The 19,158-nt window shown below is 32.0% G+C and overlaps 1 long non-coding RNA gene across 2 annotated transcripts; it reads left to right on the top strand.

Moving 5' to 3' along the window:
• The first annotated feature begins 306 nt into the window (after nucleotides 1-306).
• On the top strand, nucleotides 307-17,291 carry LOC122230705. 2 transcript variants are annotated; one of them, XR_006207750.1, is made up of 3 exons: nucleotides 307-400; nucleotides 5,666-5,825; nucleotides 17,089-17,291. It is a non-coding gene; the product is annotated as an uncharacterized LOC122230705 (long non-coding RNA). The 2 variants fall into 2 exon arrangements; XR_006207751.1 differs by lacking the exon at nucleotides 5,666-5,825.
• Nucleotides 17,292-19,158: the final 1,867 nt, after the last annotated feature.

The following is a 19,158-nucleotide window of genomic DNA, read 5'->3' as shown; positions in this document are numbered from 1 at the left end:
CTATTATTTTCTGCATAACTCACTAGGATAGAAACATAGACAAATCTTGAGTGAGAAATATGAGCTGATATTTTTTGTATGATCTTTAAAACATTTCTAGGTCGAATTCAAAGAGAAATTCAAAGACGTCGAATTCAAAGACGCCCCCACTACTCACATATTTCTGATGTCAGCTGCCACCGAACACTTTTCTGTGACTATTTGACTTCTGGCCTGCACCTTCATATCACAACATTAGGCAAGTGGGCCTATTGTGAGGTAAGAATAGTTCTAGAGGACAAACCTTCACTGGAATCACTGGGAAAAAGCCAACAATTCATGGAATGTGTTTCATGACCCCTAAGTAAACCCACTAAATGCATACATGAATCATCTTCTTGCTTGGCCAGATCCTGCAAAGGTCAGTCACTCAAATACCCACTCATCTGAGGGATGGTATTTTCCTGACTCTCCATCTAGAGTTATTATTTTCATGTGTGAAGGGCTGATAAATCTGTATTAGAAAGAATGTGATGTGAAACAAGAAGAAAAGTCAGACAAGAGTAAAACACATTTTATTTATCCCCATTATCTCCACAAGGGTCATAGTTGTTTCAGATTTCAGAGGGATTCAAAGGAATAAAATGTAATTAGGGATGTGATTGTGACAATATATCAACCAGTGAGTATCAAGACTATTGAAAGATATTATCCCCTCAAAAAAAATCCACAAAAACCCATATTCTAGTGCATGGGTTGAGAATATGAGTAGCAAAGAAAAAAGAAGTAGTATTTGTGGAAAATAATAAAACCTAGTGAATTTTTGACAGGCCAGAATGTGGCCTTCAATAGCAGATTTTAGAATGTAGAGAGGTTACTTTGACTTTGGTTAATCTCAAGTCATATAATAATAGCTCCCCTGTGAAGTCAGTCCTACCTGAAATTGTGAGACTTTCAATGTCTATCAAGTGGTTATGAAACTCTTCTCTACCTTGATGGTGGTAGTGGTTACATGTCTGTATGAGTTTATCAAAACCTATGGAATTTTACACTAAAAAGTTTAATGCCATGTAAAACGATATCTTAATAAATATATTTTAACACCTTTTTGGCAATAGTAATAATAATAACAAAAACAAAATAAATGGAAAACAGAAGAAAAAGTATTTTCAATTTACATCACACAGAGCTAAGAGACGATCTAAAGTGCTTCTAAAATTTGAAAAGAAAAAATCTGGTAATAATTGAACTGCAAGTATAAACAGACATATCATGGAAAATAGAAATATCGAAGGCCCTTCAATATATTAAAGGATGTTCAAACTTACCCATAAGAGAAATACAACTTTAAACTGATCATGTCTAATGAATTATTTTGTCTCAAAATCCAATTTGTGATGACAGACTCTGTTGGCAAGACTCTAGGGAAACAAGCTCTCTCATAAATTGCTGATGCATATGTAAAATTATAAAATAGTTATGAAGAAACTGTGGCACAGGACTAGAAGTGTTTGCAGACAAGATAATGATGGCCATATTCAGCAGCAGCACTCACCAGAAAAGCAACATTCAAATGCAAACATTGAAGGGCTCACAAAGAACATACAAAGAGTTTAATATACAGAATGGTTGACTGGGGCTTCCAGCATTTCAAATTTCTAAATTTTGAAGAAAGCAATAGTGTACCAAATACCATTTTCTTCAAAAAAGATATTCATTATAGACAGATACCTTTTCCTCTCCATTCCTCCCATCCTCAAGTTCTGGTAAATGCACAATGAAAAAAAAAACTTGCCTAGATTTCTCCCGCTTAAGTTCAGGTATACAGGTTAGGTCATGCATTCTAGACAAATAAAAAGTATCCTGGTGAAGTGACATTTAAGGTTAGAACTGAATTCTGAGAAAAATAATTTCCCCTGAGATATCTGCTCTAGAACCTGGAGATTGTTTTGTTTTCTAAATGTGAAGTGTGGAGATCTAGGTTTTAATAGTTTTGTGTGTCTAAGTAACTCATTATAATCCTTAAACATAAGACTCACTAGGGATTTTGTACTGAGATAACACTTTTTCTGAGATCCTGATTTTTATTTGCTATTCTTGTAAGAGACCTCTCTAACTGCTGAGAGACCCCACTCTGCTCCTGCATCAAGAACTCCTCTAACTCAGATTCAAGATTCAGTGAATAGATAAGGATGAATTTTATAATGTAGTTTATTTAGAATATAACTGACAAGGGTCAAATACTTTTATTTTTGACTTTAATTCCTTTAAAATTAACATCATTGGGTTTGAATTTGCTATGGCATTTGATATTTGGCATCGAATTTCTCTCTAAAAATTCCATGAAAAGGAGAGGGTTTGTACTGAGTAATGACCGAATGAGTTAATTTTCAGTCTTAGGTGCAAAGAGACTTTTGATTTAGTTCAATGAATGCACTGTTTGACCTTATAAAGGTGGGAGCAAAATTTTTCCCTAAAGAGATGACATTGCTCTATTCCTACTTGTTAAGAGACTAAAAATTTCCAAAGGAAAATAACTGAGTGATGTGAAGGAGATCTTGTCTCTTTATACCTGATTTTTCTTTCCATACGAAGAGAGATTAAACAGGTTGAGATGACTGCCCTCTTTCTGTCCAGAGTATTTTGAGTGTCACCTGAATTTCCCTACTTAAGGAAGTAAATGGAACTTTCTTCACTCAATTTCTTCAGTTTTTGTATTGGGAGTAACTAATTACTGGGATCAAGGGTTCTCTTCTCTTATTTCAGATCATAAATCCTGGCCAAATGCCTCCATGAGATGTGTTTGTGTATTTGTTCGTGCCTGTCCTGAGTACATACTATAAGTAAACATGCACAATCCTGGCAATTTTGTTATATAAAGCAAATCCTTTCAGCCTACATAAAAGTTAATATTCAAAAATACCTTTATCAGTAAACTGATAATTTGGCCTCCACCTATCACAACTTAATCTTACTTCTCAAATCAATCAAAAGTCAGGTAATTTAGAACGGTGTTACTTATTAGGACTTCACAAAGACCCTTACAATAACTTTTGGTAATCCTGGGATTAGCACTCAATCATAGATTTAGCCATCAAATTCAACAAGAAAAGTTTACTCAGCTTCTCCTCCATCTTAACCCAATATACGTGAATTAAAGACTTTTAAAATGTTATTTGGTAGCATGTTGTTTGTTGACTTATGTTATTTGTGTATTATATTATTATGGTTTTATAATATATTCATAGCATACACTGTTATGTATTATATGTATTAAATATGTATATTGTATGTATTACAGATAATATATTATATATTATATGTATTATATATATTATACAGTTATATTTATTGTTTTCAAGTTAATTTATTATTTTTTTTATTATAGTAAGAGTTTTGAACATGCCTGTTCTATATTTCTGATACTCACTGGAGTTGAGCAACAGAATATGGCAGTCGAAGCTCTATTCCAGAGAAATAAATTGCCAGGAATCCTTTGGAATAAAGGCACTTTTATTTATTCAAATTAATTTAAAATATTGCTTAAATATCTAAGATGTACCCTAAATATTCCTGGCCATGTAAATACAATAGTGAGCCAGATAGATAAGGCTTCTCATCTTATAAAGCTTATATTCTATTGAGGAAAATCAGTACACAAGATAAAGTAAATATATACATAAATACATTAATAAACTTGACATTTCAAGATAGTACTTGTTTCCACGAAGAAAACAAAACTACACAGTGTGTATCAGTTACAGATTGCCATGCATCAAACCACCTTCAATCTTAGTGGTTTAAAGTTACTCTTACTACTTGCTCTGATTTGCCGGATTGATAATTTGAGCTGAGTTGATCATTTGGTCTCATCTGTGGTCCCTTATGCAACTATACTCAGGTAGTGGCTTGGCTGAGGATGAAAGTTCAATATCGCTTCATTCACATGTCTAGAAGTTACTGATGGCTTTTGAAAGGGCCTCCCCAATAAGTTTGTCATTTCTTCTTTACATGATGGTCACAACGCAAAAAGAGAGCAAGTCCCCATGTATAAGGATTATTAAATCTCTTTGTGTCAAATTTGCTGATCGTCCCATTGGCTTATACAATTCTATGGTGAAGTTCAGAGTCAATATGGGAGGGGGCTACACAAGCGCACGGTTATCAGGTATCGTGTTAATCGAGAGCCATTAATGTGACAAGCTCCATAGAGAGTTACTAGCATGCATGTGTGTATGTTGTGTTTGTGGAACTTCACCAAATTCGGTAACCATGCAAGCCTTCAGTATAAGCAAAATTGGAACTCAGGTCTGAATATTGAGCCTTGCATTATAGTTTAGTAACAAATGGTTGAAGTTTTCTCTATATTATAATGTTTCTTTTCATTTAATGATGAACAATAGATATACTGAAAATTACAGAGGAAAAAAAAAAACTTAACACTGCCGATACCAAATCTTGATTTTAAATACAATCATGACCTATTTTCTTAAATTATTTCTAAAACGTTATTTTTATGTTAGTGTAAATGATGTCACTTAATAGATTTATTTTTAGAGTATTTGCCAATAGCATATAGAAATGTAATTGATTTTAGTATGTTGACTGGTTATCCTGCAGTCTTACTATATTGGCTTATTAGATCTAATTGCTGTTTTGTAGATTACTTATGATTTTCTGCATACATAGTCATGTTTTCTGTAAATAAGTTTGTTTACTTTTTCTTTTCCAAACTGTATGCTTTATATTTTCTTTTCATGTCATGTTTCAGTAATGACTTGAAATGGTGGACATTCTTGCTTGTTTTGAATCCCACGTTTTGTGTGTGTGTATGTGTGTGTGTGTGTGTGTGTGTGTGAATTTACTGCAATAATGGGGGTGAAGGACATCATGGGGATATGATTCTAGAGGGTATATATATATATATATATATATATATGTTTTCTTTTACTCAGTGTCAAGGAGAGAGAGGCAGATTGTCTTTGTATTTTCTTCCAGTGTACCTAGAAATTCTCACTCATTCTTATGTTAAATATGTATCCTCCAGAATCTCAGTTTTATGCAGTGTTGTCTTACTAGATTCCCTGGCTTATACATCCCTAGATTTTATTCTCTTTTCCCAATTCAGTGACTCAACAGAAGCTTAATATATCCAAGGTTCAGTGAAAGTCCTCAGGTTGAGGATTATGTTTGATATCTGTGTTTATCTTCTAGTGTTGTCAGTTTCATTGCATTTGGGGCATGATCTATCCTTACTTTCAGGCCATCTTGTCGATATACTTAAAGTGATGTTTTAAAATTATATGAGCTATTACTTTATTCCATACAGTCAGAATGTTTAGCCAGTGTCTTAGGAGAAAAAAAATCTATTGAAAACAGAAATCCAAACTTGCCCTTTAGAGGAACTGAGAAACCTTGCTGATCTCACAGGATTCGGGGTATACTTAAAAATGTCAATATATGTAAAGTAATTAGAACAGTGCCTTGCACTTAGAAAATGCTGTATAGCTAGTAGTTGTTTCATTTTTTAATGGGAAAATGATATGGCTTTAAAGACAGTTTTATGCTAGTAAATAGCAAGAACTCCAATACACTAATACAAGAGATCAATACATTTAGTCATCATTAAATAAGCTCATGTTATATGAGTAGATATTTATGGACTAACTTTGTTCTGTGATACTAGTTGGGAAGATGGTATTTGGAGAATTTGAATTTTCCTGTGAGACAGAAATGAGATAGGAATGTGGAAGAAATGGACACTGTCTTGGAAGGGAGACCTGGACAGCAGAGCCAAAGGCTTCAGTGAAGAGGATGAAGAAGGAACCTACATTTGTTAAAGCCTGGTGTGTGCCGGGCACAGCATCATGTGTTCTAAATAAAATTTCTTCATATAATCTGAAAGCAGTAGCTCCAAAATATGAGTATTGATGCAAATTGAAAATTGGAAATTGGAAATTGAAATCAGAAGAATTAAATATCTTACAGGTGGTTGAAGCTTTATTTTGAAACACATTCTTTTAAATTAATCAATACAGTGCTTTGTACCAACGGGGGTTTCATAATACATCTGTTGTGTTATTAATATTTCACTATGCTTATAACAAAACTAAAGTGTTTATTATTGTATCAAAGCAGTCTCATTTGCTCACATCCACTTGCTTATGAAGTTAAAATAAAGTAAGTTGTCATGTATTAGTTACCAATTTCAATGATAGTAACCATTCTTTATATATCTTCTTCAATGTACTAGTAATCTCTACCGAATCTATGGTTGTTGAAGTTGGTGAATTTGAGGCACAGCAAAGTTAAGGTGGAAAATTATGAGGTGAAATTTTTACTCATGCAAACTCTGGCTATAAACTCTTCCTATATAAATAATAATATATAGTTCAAGTAAAGGGACAGAATCAATACGTGATTTGAAATTTCATAACAAAACTATTATTAAATATATGAAAAATTGCATATACTAGAGTAGATGCATATCATGGTCTTTAAGAACATGGATATTTTAAAAATATGTAGGTATGTATAGGGATCCAGATAGAGACTAAGTGAGAAAATAGGCTTTCTATCTTCTAGTTTTTACTTGAGTTTGTTTCAGCAATACTCATGAGTTCATGTAGAGGAATTATCAAACATACATGTTTAGTAGAATCTTTAGTAGCACTATCTACCAAATGTGGGGCTGGGCATTTTTATAGTTCAGGGAAAGCTACTGGTTGGTGTAATGAAACTCTCAGTGCATTAACACAATAAAAATTTATGCATTTGTGTTAGGTTTATACCAGTTTGTAGGGGGGCTTTTTTTTAGGCAATCATTGAAAACTCTATTCTTGGTTCATCCAGGGGGTGCTGCTATTACCTAGGACCTCAGAGCCCCTCATTGGCACTCTGTGTCCGGGCATGGAGATGAACAGGAAGCATAGCGCTATATGTCAAATCATATGTATTGGGTTGTAAAATTGGAAAACTTACTTCTGTCCACATTCCCATGGCCAGAACTCATCACATGGCCACATCTTACTGTAAGAGGGGAGGGAGGTATATTCTAATGGTACTCTCATAGGGAGAATAGGAAGACTTTGGTGACTAACTGGCCAGAATAGGTTACAACATTTAAAAACAAGCTAAAATGTTGTAATCTAGTCCACACCATTATTCTCACTTGTCTATACCTCGGGTAGCACGACCAAAAGGCATACGATTCCTGAAAGTAGAGTCAGAAACCATGAACTTTAGACACAGAGTATAGATGAGAAAATACATAGAGAAGAAAAAGGGCTTGATAAAAAAATTAGTGGACTAGGTGCCTCTTTAAAAAGCAAATCTTTCAAAGTTAAGTGGGAAAGGCAATTTAGGAATATAGTTTAAGTCTAGTTAAGCAGTAATTCATAGTTGTTGAGTAATTTTTACATAGAAAGTAAATTGTTACATGTACATGTTATGAAGGTAATTTTCAGTTTGGGGAAAAATTAGGGAAGTAAATATTCTAGAGTCAGGGAAATAGACAAGAAACGCACCCCAGAATTTTATGCCAGATACCTAAGAGACTGAATTTCAATGGTGTTGTGTGGAAGGAGAAAGATAAACACACTGGAGATATTTTAGAGATAAAATAGAAAATATGTGACCCTTTATTGAATAAAAAGAGTTATAATCCAGAATGTGAATTTTAAAATTAGAGATGTTGTAATTAAATGCAGTCACCCATTAAATGTGTTTGGGTGTAACTGGAGTTATTTCCAAAGCATCAGGAAAATAAGTCAGAGTAACTACAAAAAGTTCATTTTACAAGAATAGAAGGAAAGAGTGACATGATTGCTAATGGCTACCAATAGATCTTGACTGTAAGTAAGTTCATAAAAATGTAGAAAAAAGTACATTTACCCATGCCTCTATTTAATTATATAATTTTCATTTTTCTTGAGTATGTGGTTATCGATTAAATATGTCTCTTAAAATCTGTATCAGCTTAAAATCTTGGGTGTAGACTGACATATAATTATAGCATATTCTGTAGCATCATACAGAATAAAATAAATGTCACATAGAGATTATTGTGTTCTTGTGACACATCTCACCTGGGAAAAAATAATTGTTGGAACTTGCTCTGTTTTCTTGGTCAGTTTGTTTAACAGTGTTTGAAAATATAATATTCATGTCACAGCTTATATTTTTCATGTTTTGCAATATTGTTAAAATTTGAATAATTTATAATAATCATTTAGAATTGATAAAACTTGGCTTTAGAGTACAGCTGAAGGTCTAGAGAAAAAGATCATTTCATTTTATAGAGCTTATGAAATGCTCTTGTGCTCTAAACGGACATTCTAATGTTTCTATGATAATCAATGAATCTACTCTCTCTTGAACAGTGATCTTTATTTCAAAAGACAAGACTTCAAAATATCTTTAGAACAGTTCTCTTTCTTTGAAATGCACACTTCTACAGAAACAACAATAGTTCTCACTAGTTAGTTTTGTTTATTCATTGTTGATAATATAACTGTGTACTTCCAACGAATTTATACTTTATCAGGGCAGACAAGCGGAGTTCTCTGTTAGCTGCCTGCAGGCCAATGTCTATGTATTGAAGACCTTTTTGGAAGGACGTAGGTCATTCTCACTTGCATTTAAATAAGTTCACTGGACTTAGCAAATACCAAGAAAGTGATGTTCTTAAAAATATTCTCTATTTGTGCTTTATAATCTCTAGAAAATACTAAGGTGTCATTAGGAACTTTGGGGGGGGGGTCTTTTTCAATTTAATTTTTAAATAATGTTGCTCAAGGGAAAGAAAGTGTTCCATGTCTACCTAAAAGATAGCCTTAAACCAATATAATAAGTTTCAGTTAAGGGAAGATCAAAATGAGTTACATGCATTGCATTTATCGGATTTATAATGAACTGATGACAGACCATTAAGTATAGCAGGTATGAAAAGGAAGTTCAAAATATAATGTTTTTTAAACATATAGAGCTAGTTTTCCCATTTAATAATTTGTGATAACTCTGAGTATTAGATGTCCCAGATTATCAGTTTTTATGATGGTATTACTAATACTTAAGGGGTTCACTCCATATATCATCCTTAGTTATTAAAATTTTAACTATAATGTTTACAAGAATAAAAGAAAAGGAAAAATGTCGGAAGTTCTCAGAACATGGCGCTGGATTTGATTATCAATTAGAAATAAAATTAGTAATTAATTCTTCTTAATGCCATTACATTTATTTTCTTTGGTGTTGACAAGTATGAAGATTTCTGAGATAACTTCTCAGGGATTTAATTCAAGTAACAAAACTCACTAGGATAGAAACATAGACAAATCTTGAGTGAGAAATATGAGCTGATATTTTTTGTATGATCTTTAAAACATTTCTAGGTCGAATTCAAAGAGAAATTTAGTTGTTCCTCTAAAGTGATTATTTTTCTAAAGAAGTAAATATATTTTTTCAGACATTCACAAAGTGAGCATTTATATACATATTCAATAGTAGTAGCAGGGATAGAAACAAACAATTGTTTTTCCATTACTCAGTGTATCATACGTGAAATACTCAGAATCTTAGGAGCCAGCCAGGCAACTTTCCTCATTGTAAAGGTAAAATACAGTTCAGAAATGAAGAGCTATATTCAAAAGCTGTCGAACTAGTGTGCTTTCAATTGGATATCCCTGAAACTCTACAACAAAGAACGAAGGAAAAACCCAAGAGCTTATAATGTTATGTGACTTCATTAATCCATGTCAAGTAAGCTAGTATATTATATGGTTTATAAAGCATCATTTCACAAGTCATATAGAAAAGCTGAGTACTTTAATTACTTTTTTTGTTTATTATTGATCTATTTTGTTTGTATTATTTTGCTTATCAAGACAAATTGGATCAGCTATTTGATTAGGTTTACTATTGCTAGTCTTATAAAATAGTATTTTAGGACTCTCCAAAGAAACAGAGTCAATAGGATAGATAGATATATCAATAGACAGACAGAGATGGAGATTAAAAATAGAAAGAATTGGCTCATGTCATTGTGAAGGCCAGCAAGCCCGAAATTCATAGGATAGACTAGTAGGCTGGAATTTCAGACAGAATTTCTATGATAGTCTTAAAGCAGAATTCCTTCTTTACTAGGAAAGTTTAATTTTTGCTCTTAAGGTTTTAAACTTACTTGAATGAAACCCACCCTCATTACAGAGAATAATCTGCTTTACTTAAAGTCATCTGATTATAAATGTTAATCACATCTACAAAATATCTTCACAACAATATCTAGAATAGTGTTTTACAAAAAATCTGAGATAATATTATCTAGCCAAGTTAACACATAATATTAACCACCATGACAATTAAAGGGAAAATGTGAAGTATTTATAATGTCAAGCAAAACTGGATGCTCAGGGAAGCTAAATTCACTATAACTATCCTTAGATTGCTTATTAGGGCTTGTAACGTTTGTGTGTCCGGTTTGAATCAATTTCCACAAATAGCTAAATTAGAATTGTAGCGATGGTCCCTATTATTTTCTGCATAAAAGTACCACTAATGTTATTTTTCCATAAGTCAACAATGATATGATTATGACTAAAATAGATAAATAAAACTCCAGGCCAAGAAGTCCAGAGAGCACTACAAATGACTCCCAGTCTAAATGGGTGCATGTTCCATGTTGAGAACCAGGCCTTTGTTGAAACTTTAGTGAGAGGCTAAAAACAAAAGAACTCAGATTAGACTATATGAGATTTAATCCTGGTTTTATCTTTTAAGGACTCTCTTACTGGGGAAAACACAAAATATCTTGATATAGTATTTTTAACCTGTAAAGTGGGATTTCTAACTAAAATATTGCCAATTAGAATTCAGTGAAATAATTCTTTCAAAGCCTTTAACCTTTTTTTCTGACATGTGGTGGCTATCCAATAAACTTTAGCTGTAATTAAAATAATGCAAACTATTTATTTGTTTATTTATTTAATTACTTTTAAGTTTTAGGCATGCTAGCAATGGCTTCATTTCATAGGCGAAAAAATGAGACTTACAGAGGGTAAGCAACTTGGGGAAAATCACATATTGGAGACATTTGGGTATTCATATCAGTAAATAGAAGAGGACCTATTTTACCTTCACACTGTAGAATGTCTAACAATGTCTTTGAGATGGAAATATAGTGCTACATAACAGAAAATAATCTGAGATAGAATCAGTTTTTGGTGACACTGATGCGTGAAACACAGTGGGAGTAGTCTTAGAATAATATATTGAAAAGGCATTCATGTAGGCAATACAAAAGAAATAAAGCTATTAAGCTAAATTTTAGGTCTTTGTCCCCTAATTCACCACAGCATATCAACTTTATAAGCTTTCCCAATAAAATAATAAATACATTTTCATGAGAAGAAAATGGAATAATCAACACCTCATCCATCAGAGATCGTGATTTTCAACATTTTCTTACACATACACACGTTTTGTTCCTTTTTTTTTAACCAAGCAATATAAACATTACTAGCAAATTATTTTCCAGTTTTTCTGACTACATTGCAAGAAGCATAATAATTAAAAATGTAAGTATTATAAATATCACAGAAATAACAATCATATAACAAAAAAATTACATTTATCTTATTACTCCCAATTTGGTAAGGTAAACTAGTAGTTCATTATTATTTAACCTGATTTTGTGCTTCTTGGAGTTTAAAGAAGATGAAATATTTTTCTTATTTATTGGCCATCTCTATCCCTTATCTTGTGGATAGACATTACAAATGTTTTAGTTACAATCAAACTCAAATAATTGCAAGTCACACTTCAACTTCCAAAGAAATGAAAATACAACTGTATATTTGAGTAAACTCAATTTAAATGGCCTGAATTTTGTGAATATAAAAGTAACTGATTTCACTGTAGAAAATGAAAAGAACATAAAAGAGAGTAAAAAGGAAAGTAACAAAGCACAATTTCCATTTATCATTGTAACATCTGATCAACAGAATGAGCATGGCTAACATAGTGTCATTTGGTTACAACAGTGTAGTTAATCGTATATCCGGTTTCTCAGAGAAAAAAATAAATAAATAGGCAATAGACAGAGAATAGATAACAGTTAGTAGATAACAATCTCTTGCACATACCCCACACAAAAATTCTTCAAAGCAAACTTAGGATATCTTAAATGTGTATGTCCTGCTACTTTTCTACTTAACTCCCACTTTATCTAAAAATTGTCATGGGGAGCCTGGGTGGCTCAGTTGGTTAAATGCCTGACTTAAGTCATGATCTCAGGTCCTGATCTCAAGGTCTGTGAGTTTGAACCCCACATCAGGCTTTCTGCTGTCAGCCCAGAGCCTGCTTCAGATCCTCTGTCCCATTTTTCTCTCTGCTCCTCCCCCACTCACTCACTCACACATTCTCTCTCTCTAAAAACAAACATTTTTTTAAAAAGTTGTCATGTATGGGTTTATCACATTTTGTTTATCCATCCATTAGTGGAGAGATGGTCCTACCTTTTGAAATTTACTATTTCATGTTTTGAAAGTATCTTTTCTTTTAATGTTTTTTAATGTTGATTTTTGAGAGAGAGAGACAGAGTGTAAGCGGGGAAGGGCAGAGAGAGAGGGAGACACAGAATGTGAAGCAGGCTCTGGGCTCTGAGCTGTCAGCACAGAGCCCCAGGTGATGCTGGACCATGAGATCATGACCTGAGCTGAAGTCGGACGAATAACCAACGGAGCCACCCAGGCGCCCCTCATGTTTTGGAATGTATCTTAAAAAAAGCATCAGATATGTATAAAATGTTTTATAAATACAGACATTGATGATTGTTTAACAAGTATTTATTGTCTACTATGTGCCAAAAACTACTTCTTAAGCTAATAGCTAAAGAAATTAAAAAAGTGAATGTCACTGAAAAAATCTCTGACTCCACCTTGATTTTACTCCAGTGGAAATGACAGTTAATAAGAACATATAATTGAATATGGTTTAATACACATAATTTATATACATTATATGAATATAAATATATATTGTCATGTCAAATAGTGTTTTTTTTATTAAAATTTTTTTTAACATTTATTTATTTTTGAGACACAGAGAGACAGAGCATGAACAGGGGAGGGTCAGAGAGAGGGAGACACAGAATCTGAAACAGGCTCCAGGCTCTGAGCTGTCAGCACATAGCCCGACGCAGGGCTCGAACTCACAGCCCTCACGGACCGTGAGATCATGACCTGAGCTGAAGTCGGCCGCTTAACCAACTGAGCCACCCAGGCGCCCCTCAAATAGTGTTTTTGAAAGTCTTTACACATAATACATACAAATATATAAGAAAAATGAGTCTATAATGTAAGTGAATCTTAAAATTATTACACTGAGTGAAAGTAGATAGCCAAAGAAAATATTATTTACAGAATCATTTTTATAAAATTATAAAAAATACAATCTGTAGAGATAAGAAACAGATCAGAAGTCATCTTTGGCTGGAGAGAGAACAGGTGGATTGGAAGGGATACAAGAAAACTTTTGGTTTCCCTATTTTGTAATACACTAATTGAAATCATGTGTATATTGTATTCTTTTAATTTTTCCTTTTTTTTTTTTTTGGTTATTCATAGGAATGAAAATTTTTGTCACTTGTAAATAATTCACAAACCATTATCTTTGTCCATATTCTTTTTTATTTCAATGGAAGTGCTGATTTTTTTCTTATTGATTTGCAAAGACATCCTTAGATAAAAAAAATTCCTCTAATATATACTACAAGTATTTTACTAAATTATCTCTTTTTTTAATATTTACAATCCCATTGATATAAAGAAGTTTTACATTTATAGATAATATACTCGTTTGAATTCTACTCAATTTATTTCAATTTAATTGTTTCCTCCATTCAACAAATATTTACAAAGTATTTGTTGGAAACTGAATGAATACATTATTATCTTTCTCAAAGAATCTCAGTTCTGTTAAAAGATAAACTGAGGCCTCCTAAAAATTTCAAGAGTTTAGATTAGCAAAGAATCAACTCTAATAAGGCAGTGTCAAACCACAAGTGATTAGGGGCAAGTTCCACCCACAGAGATTAGAGGAAAGACTTTTATAAAAAAGTCGAAGCAAAACAAGGAAATTATATAATTGGCTATAGCATATAGATTGCCTTATTTCGGGAAGCCTAATTGTCTGTCCTTAGGTTTTGATTTCATTATCTTACAACATTTGCAGCTTTTGCAGACTCCTAAAGGCATTAGAACAGACCAATGGCCTTTTGGTTTAATTAATTTAACAGTTCCAAATGACACTATCTTGCCTTTTAAAGAAAAGACATAGATTCTAATTATAGACTTTGTTCTATTTTTATGTAGTTTTCAAAAATCAAAAAAAGATTCTTTTTAGTCTATTCAGGGAAGAGTTAAAAAATAAGCCAAATGTACGGTACCTTTCAACCACCAGAATTTATCACAGTAGTTGCTAAATGATTATAATTTTTAAATAAGTATTTGTGTTAATATATCTTTAGTTAAAATAATAGTTTTTACTCTCTTTTTGTTCTGCCTTAGAGTTATATTGATCTTTAAAATCTCACTGAGACTTTTATAAAAAGTGAAAGGTGTATAATTGGATTCTACTTGAAAGCCAGTAGCTCAGAGACAAGAGTTCCATTTTGAATTAGTTTAGAAATATCAGAGTGTACACAGACTTGTGAGTAGTGTACTGCCTCTGGAATGATCACTTGCCTAAGAATGAGGAAATTTTTAAGTAAATGAACAATCATCTCTCTGTAAATTACCCCTATGTTCCACCAGCTGAGTGACCAAGCAGAATCAATTTGTATCTGAGAGATTGTTCTTGGTTTCTCTGCAAAAACAGATGGCAATGTTTGAACAAATTCACCAAATTATAAAGCAAACTTGTTATAATTTCAATCTTCACTTGTCAATCAACAACCATACACTCAGTCAAATTTCAAAACTCATCATCTTTTTACGATGTTAAAATAGAACAAACAAATGAATTATGTGTTTAGGATATAATCATGCAAAGCCTGGAAAAATGAGATCAGACTTGGCTCGGTATCAAATTTGACACCATTGCAGTTGAGTGTTAGATTCAAAGATGCCTTGAACACAATAATCAATAATAGCAAAGTCCAAAATAATTAATGTGAATTAGTTGTGTCCCCTACATTAACTTTTATCAGTTTTTTGGACAGGTTAAAAATATGTGCTCATTTTTCCATGTCCATAAATTATTATAGCATTTGCTACTAAATTATTGCAAAGATAGACAATCCTTAATGGGGGAAAAAAAAGATTATCAAATGTGAATCTATGTTTTCTTGTTCAACATGTGTATTTTACAGCCTAACTCCTAGTAACACATTCATCTATTTTAGTTTTTCCTTTTTAGAGTCCTAACAAGCACCTACCAACATGTGCGTGTGTGTGCGTGCATGCACACGCACACACACACACACACACAGTCTCAGAAAATGCATCTATCTATTAAAAAAATATATATGATGAATTGGTTTAGGGGCATATTGATTTATATAAGAATCACCAAACTAATTTCCTATGTATAATTTGGTGAAAGATTTAGTCTGAATAAATCAGATGAAGCAAAATTGTTGCTTTTTAGAAAATATTAATATAAAGAGTTTATATGAAAGGACACAGAAAATTGAGAAATTCTAGTTCTATTAAGTGACAGATATCTTTTAAAAGGTCATAAATGAATTTATTCCTTTAAAATATGTTTATTAAGCATCATGTTTTCCTGTTTCCTTGTTCTCTATTAATATGTTGTCTGAACTTTAAAACTAATATTCCATTCAGTTATTAGAAAACTTTTAAGTATATTTGGAACATTCTGAGTACATAAGTCTAATTTTTCAAATAAATTTTATGAAAGCTAATCTAATTTCTCTGTGAAAATTTAACATCTCAATTGAAATGTTCTGTGAGTATAAAATACACACTAGATTTCAAAGATTAAATAATGTAAAATATCACAATAATGATTTACATATAATTAAATATTAAAATAATAATTTGGGTTTATAATTTAAATAAGTACATTCTCAATTTTTTAAACGGTTTTTATATATCTACGAGATTGTAAAAGGAGAAGAAATAAAAGCGTTAATGTTGGTAAAGTACTTAACAGTTTCCTATCACATAGCTAATTTTTACTAATATTCATGATTTTTATCAGAATCCACCGTTTGCCTATATCATAGGCCAAAGAGGGATTTTCTTTTATAATGTGAGTATTACTGGTAAAAAATCTGCTTAAATGTATTATTTTAGCCTGATCTGGGATCTAGAATTAATTTGTAGGCATGTCTTTAGATAAAAGTGGGAATCTACTATCAAAATACATATCCAGAATTAATGTATCAAGTTGTTTCAAACTGAACTAAGAGAGCATTACTAAATGCATTTCTGGTAATGTCTTGCATAATTCTTATCACTCAACGTAGTAGGTGTCATTAATAACTCAATTGCTCTACAAGAGAAAAAATGCAATTAAAGTGCCCAACGGACACACGTAGAATCATTCAACAAATGTCTTCTGAGTGTCTCCCTTGCATGTGGCCTGTGCTCAAGGAGCATGAATATCATGAATAAACAAGAGCAACAAAGACCCTCATATTTCTGGAGTTTATTTTCTAGGTAGAGAATAGGGATTTAAAGGCATTTTCTGCCTTCATTAAATTACACTGCTAACATTAGTTTGGTGACATGGGCTAGTTTTTTAATTCTTTTTATCTTGATTTCATGCCTAAAAAGGATTAATAACAAAAATAATAAAAAACAAACACAAGCATGCAGAATTGGAGGTTAATAAAGTATCACATGTGAACATCACCTTACTAAATGTATCTCCTATATATTTACTATTTTTTTAATGCTCATATTATTTTAAAACTACTCACTGTATGGCATAGCATATTTTCAATACATTGACTTTCAGGTTGTATGAACTTTACCTTTTAGTACTAAGCATATTATCTGATATTATAAATTAGTACAGTATCTTTGAATTATTTTTTCTTTTGTAGTTTTGACATGAAATATTGCTGTTTCTCATTTCTCCCAGTTGGACCCGTTCAAGACTCAAAACTCAAGAGGACTTTTGATTAAAACTAAATAATGTTATCCTAAACAAATGTTAGGATTTCCACAATACCCGGGATATCTGAGAAGCAAACCACAGTGGACTTCATACAAATAAATGCTGCAAAGTAATATTCATTCAGTCTGAACCTTCTAAAGTGAAATTCAATAAATTCATTAAAAATATTGTTTTGATTTTTATCAGAAATACTTAATCACGTATCCTAGTATATGAATATATTTTCTCATATAACAGCATTTATATTATTAAAAAATATGTATCTAAATCCCCAACTTGCGACACTGCGAAGTATGGGAATACACAAAGAAACCACAAGTTTTTCATACATGAAAGATAACACGGAAAGCCATATAAATCTTAATAGCTTAAAGTATTAAAAGTTTAATCAAAAAATTGAGAGATTTTTATTTTCATTTGGGAAGTCAAAAACACTTTAATTTGCTCTCACATATCATCTAAGAAACTCCTTTTCATTTCTATTAAATCAGACATCAATGGTATGTTCCCACCTTCAAGGAGAAGAGCCTTAAAAGTCTTCATTTTTCACACTTTCATCATTTTCTTAATCATATGTTTGTCCTATTAAAATCCATGCGTATGAAAAATTCTAAATAACATTTGCTTCCTGTAGCCCTTATTTTCAGAAGTAAAAATGTTCTTGAGAACCTAGGACAGAATATTCTTAGGGCATTCTAAACTAGTAGTAGTTAGAGCACCTTTTCAGTGAATTCACTACGTTACTTAAAGGGACTTCATGTTTTTAATTGAGAAGCTAATAATGGGTTTAAATATATATAAAATGATTCTTTGTGAATTTTTGCAAGTGAAAATTAATAATGGCCTTTGAATTTTGAACATCACCTTACCATTTAAATGCCCAATGCCAAATATTAATCAGTCTGCCAACATAATGTGAACATGGAATGAGTGTTTTTTAAGCAAAAACATTGGGTTTTGACCTTGTTGTTGACTAAAATGTTACATGATGGCCAGGATTCAGCCATTCTATCACTTCAGAAAATAAGCTTGAGAACAAGTGATTCACAGCACTTCCCTTAAATGACATTATAGAAGTGATAATTCAGAAAATAAGATACATTGTTTTGTCTATTAATTGAATTCCCAGATTGACATAACCTGATATTATTTGGCCAAAAAACAAAGCAAAACAAAACATGTAAGAGACCTGTGGTTAAAATTAAAGTGAGTATAGCTATACAGAACAATCATATTACTTCGGGCAGTGACCTGTGATAATTTGTTAAAGACAAAGATATAAGTAGAAAATAGTTGCTTTAAGGGCTTTGATATTTTATTGAAACTGATGGTTTTTCTTAAGAAACAAATGGCTCAAAGCAATGAGCCATTAAAAATCGCTACCTATTATTCTATAGAGATTTATCTTGCACACAATTATGCACATATATCAGAAAATGTTATTAATATCTCTGGGAATTTTTTCATCATAGCCTCAATCAAAATGATGTGCCCACAAGCTTAATTTTCTATCTTTCTCTGTGAGTTATACATTGGATATTAATGCAGTTCATCAGGTATACTAAGTCTTAGCACATCAGCTAACATGGGCTATGCAAAATATTGAACAAGAGGGAAGATTACAAAAACAAAAATACAAAAAGAGGAAGAAGAAAAGGAAAACTCCTTTTTTACAGAGGACAAATTTCTGCCATGCAAACAAAATCAGAAACTACTATCTAAAATAACTTGCTGGTTGTATTACTAATGAAAGCTTATTTTGTTAAAAACAAGACTTCTAGGAGATATTAAAATCAGTGCCCACCTCTGATAACTGCATAATGAATGATGACAACTAGGCATTTGTTGGTTGGGTGTTCATAGAATTTCCAACCACAGAATTAATTTGTAAGAGGTTAACATTATTTCTTTAAAGTCTCCCCTGATGCCAAAGATAAAACATAAGGGAAAGTATTCATTTGGTATGACCAGGCTAGTAAACATTTAACTAGAAACTTAGAATTCTCTGAGAGGTGATGTTAAACTGTCTTTTTT

This window comes from Panthera tigris, chromosome C2 (assembly GCF_018350195.1).
Source record: "Panthera tigris isolate Pti1 chromosome C2, P.tigris_Pti1_mat1.1, whole genome shotgun sequence".
NCBI lineage: Eukaryota > Metazoa > Chordata > Mammalia > Carnivora > Felidae > Panthera > Panthera tigris.
The sequence above is the reverse complement of the archived record's forward strand: the minus strand, read 5'-3'. Positions and strand labels throughout refer to the sequence as shown.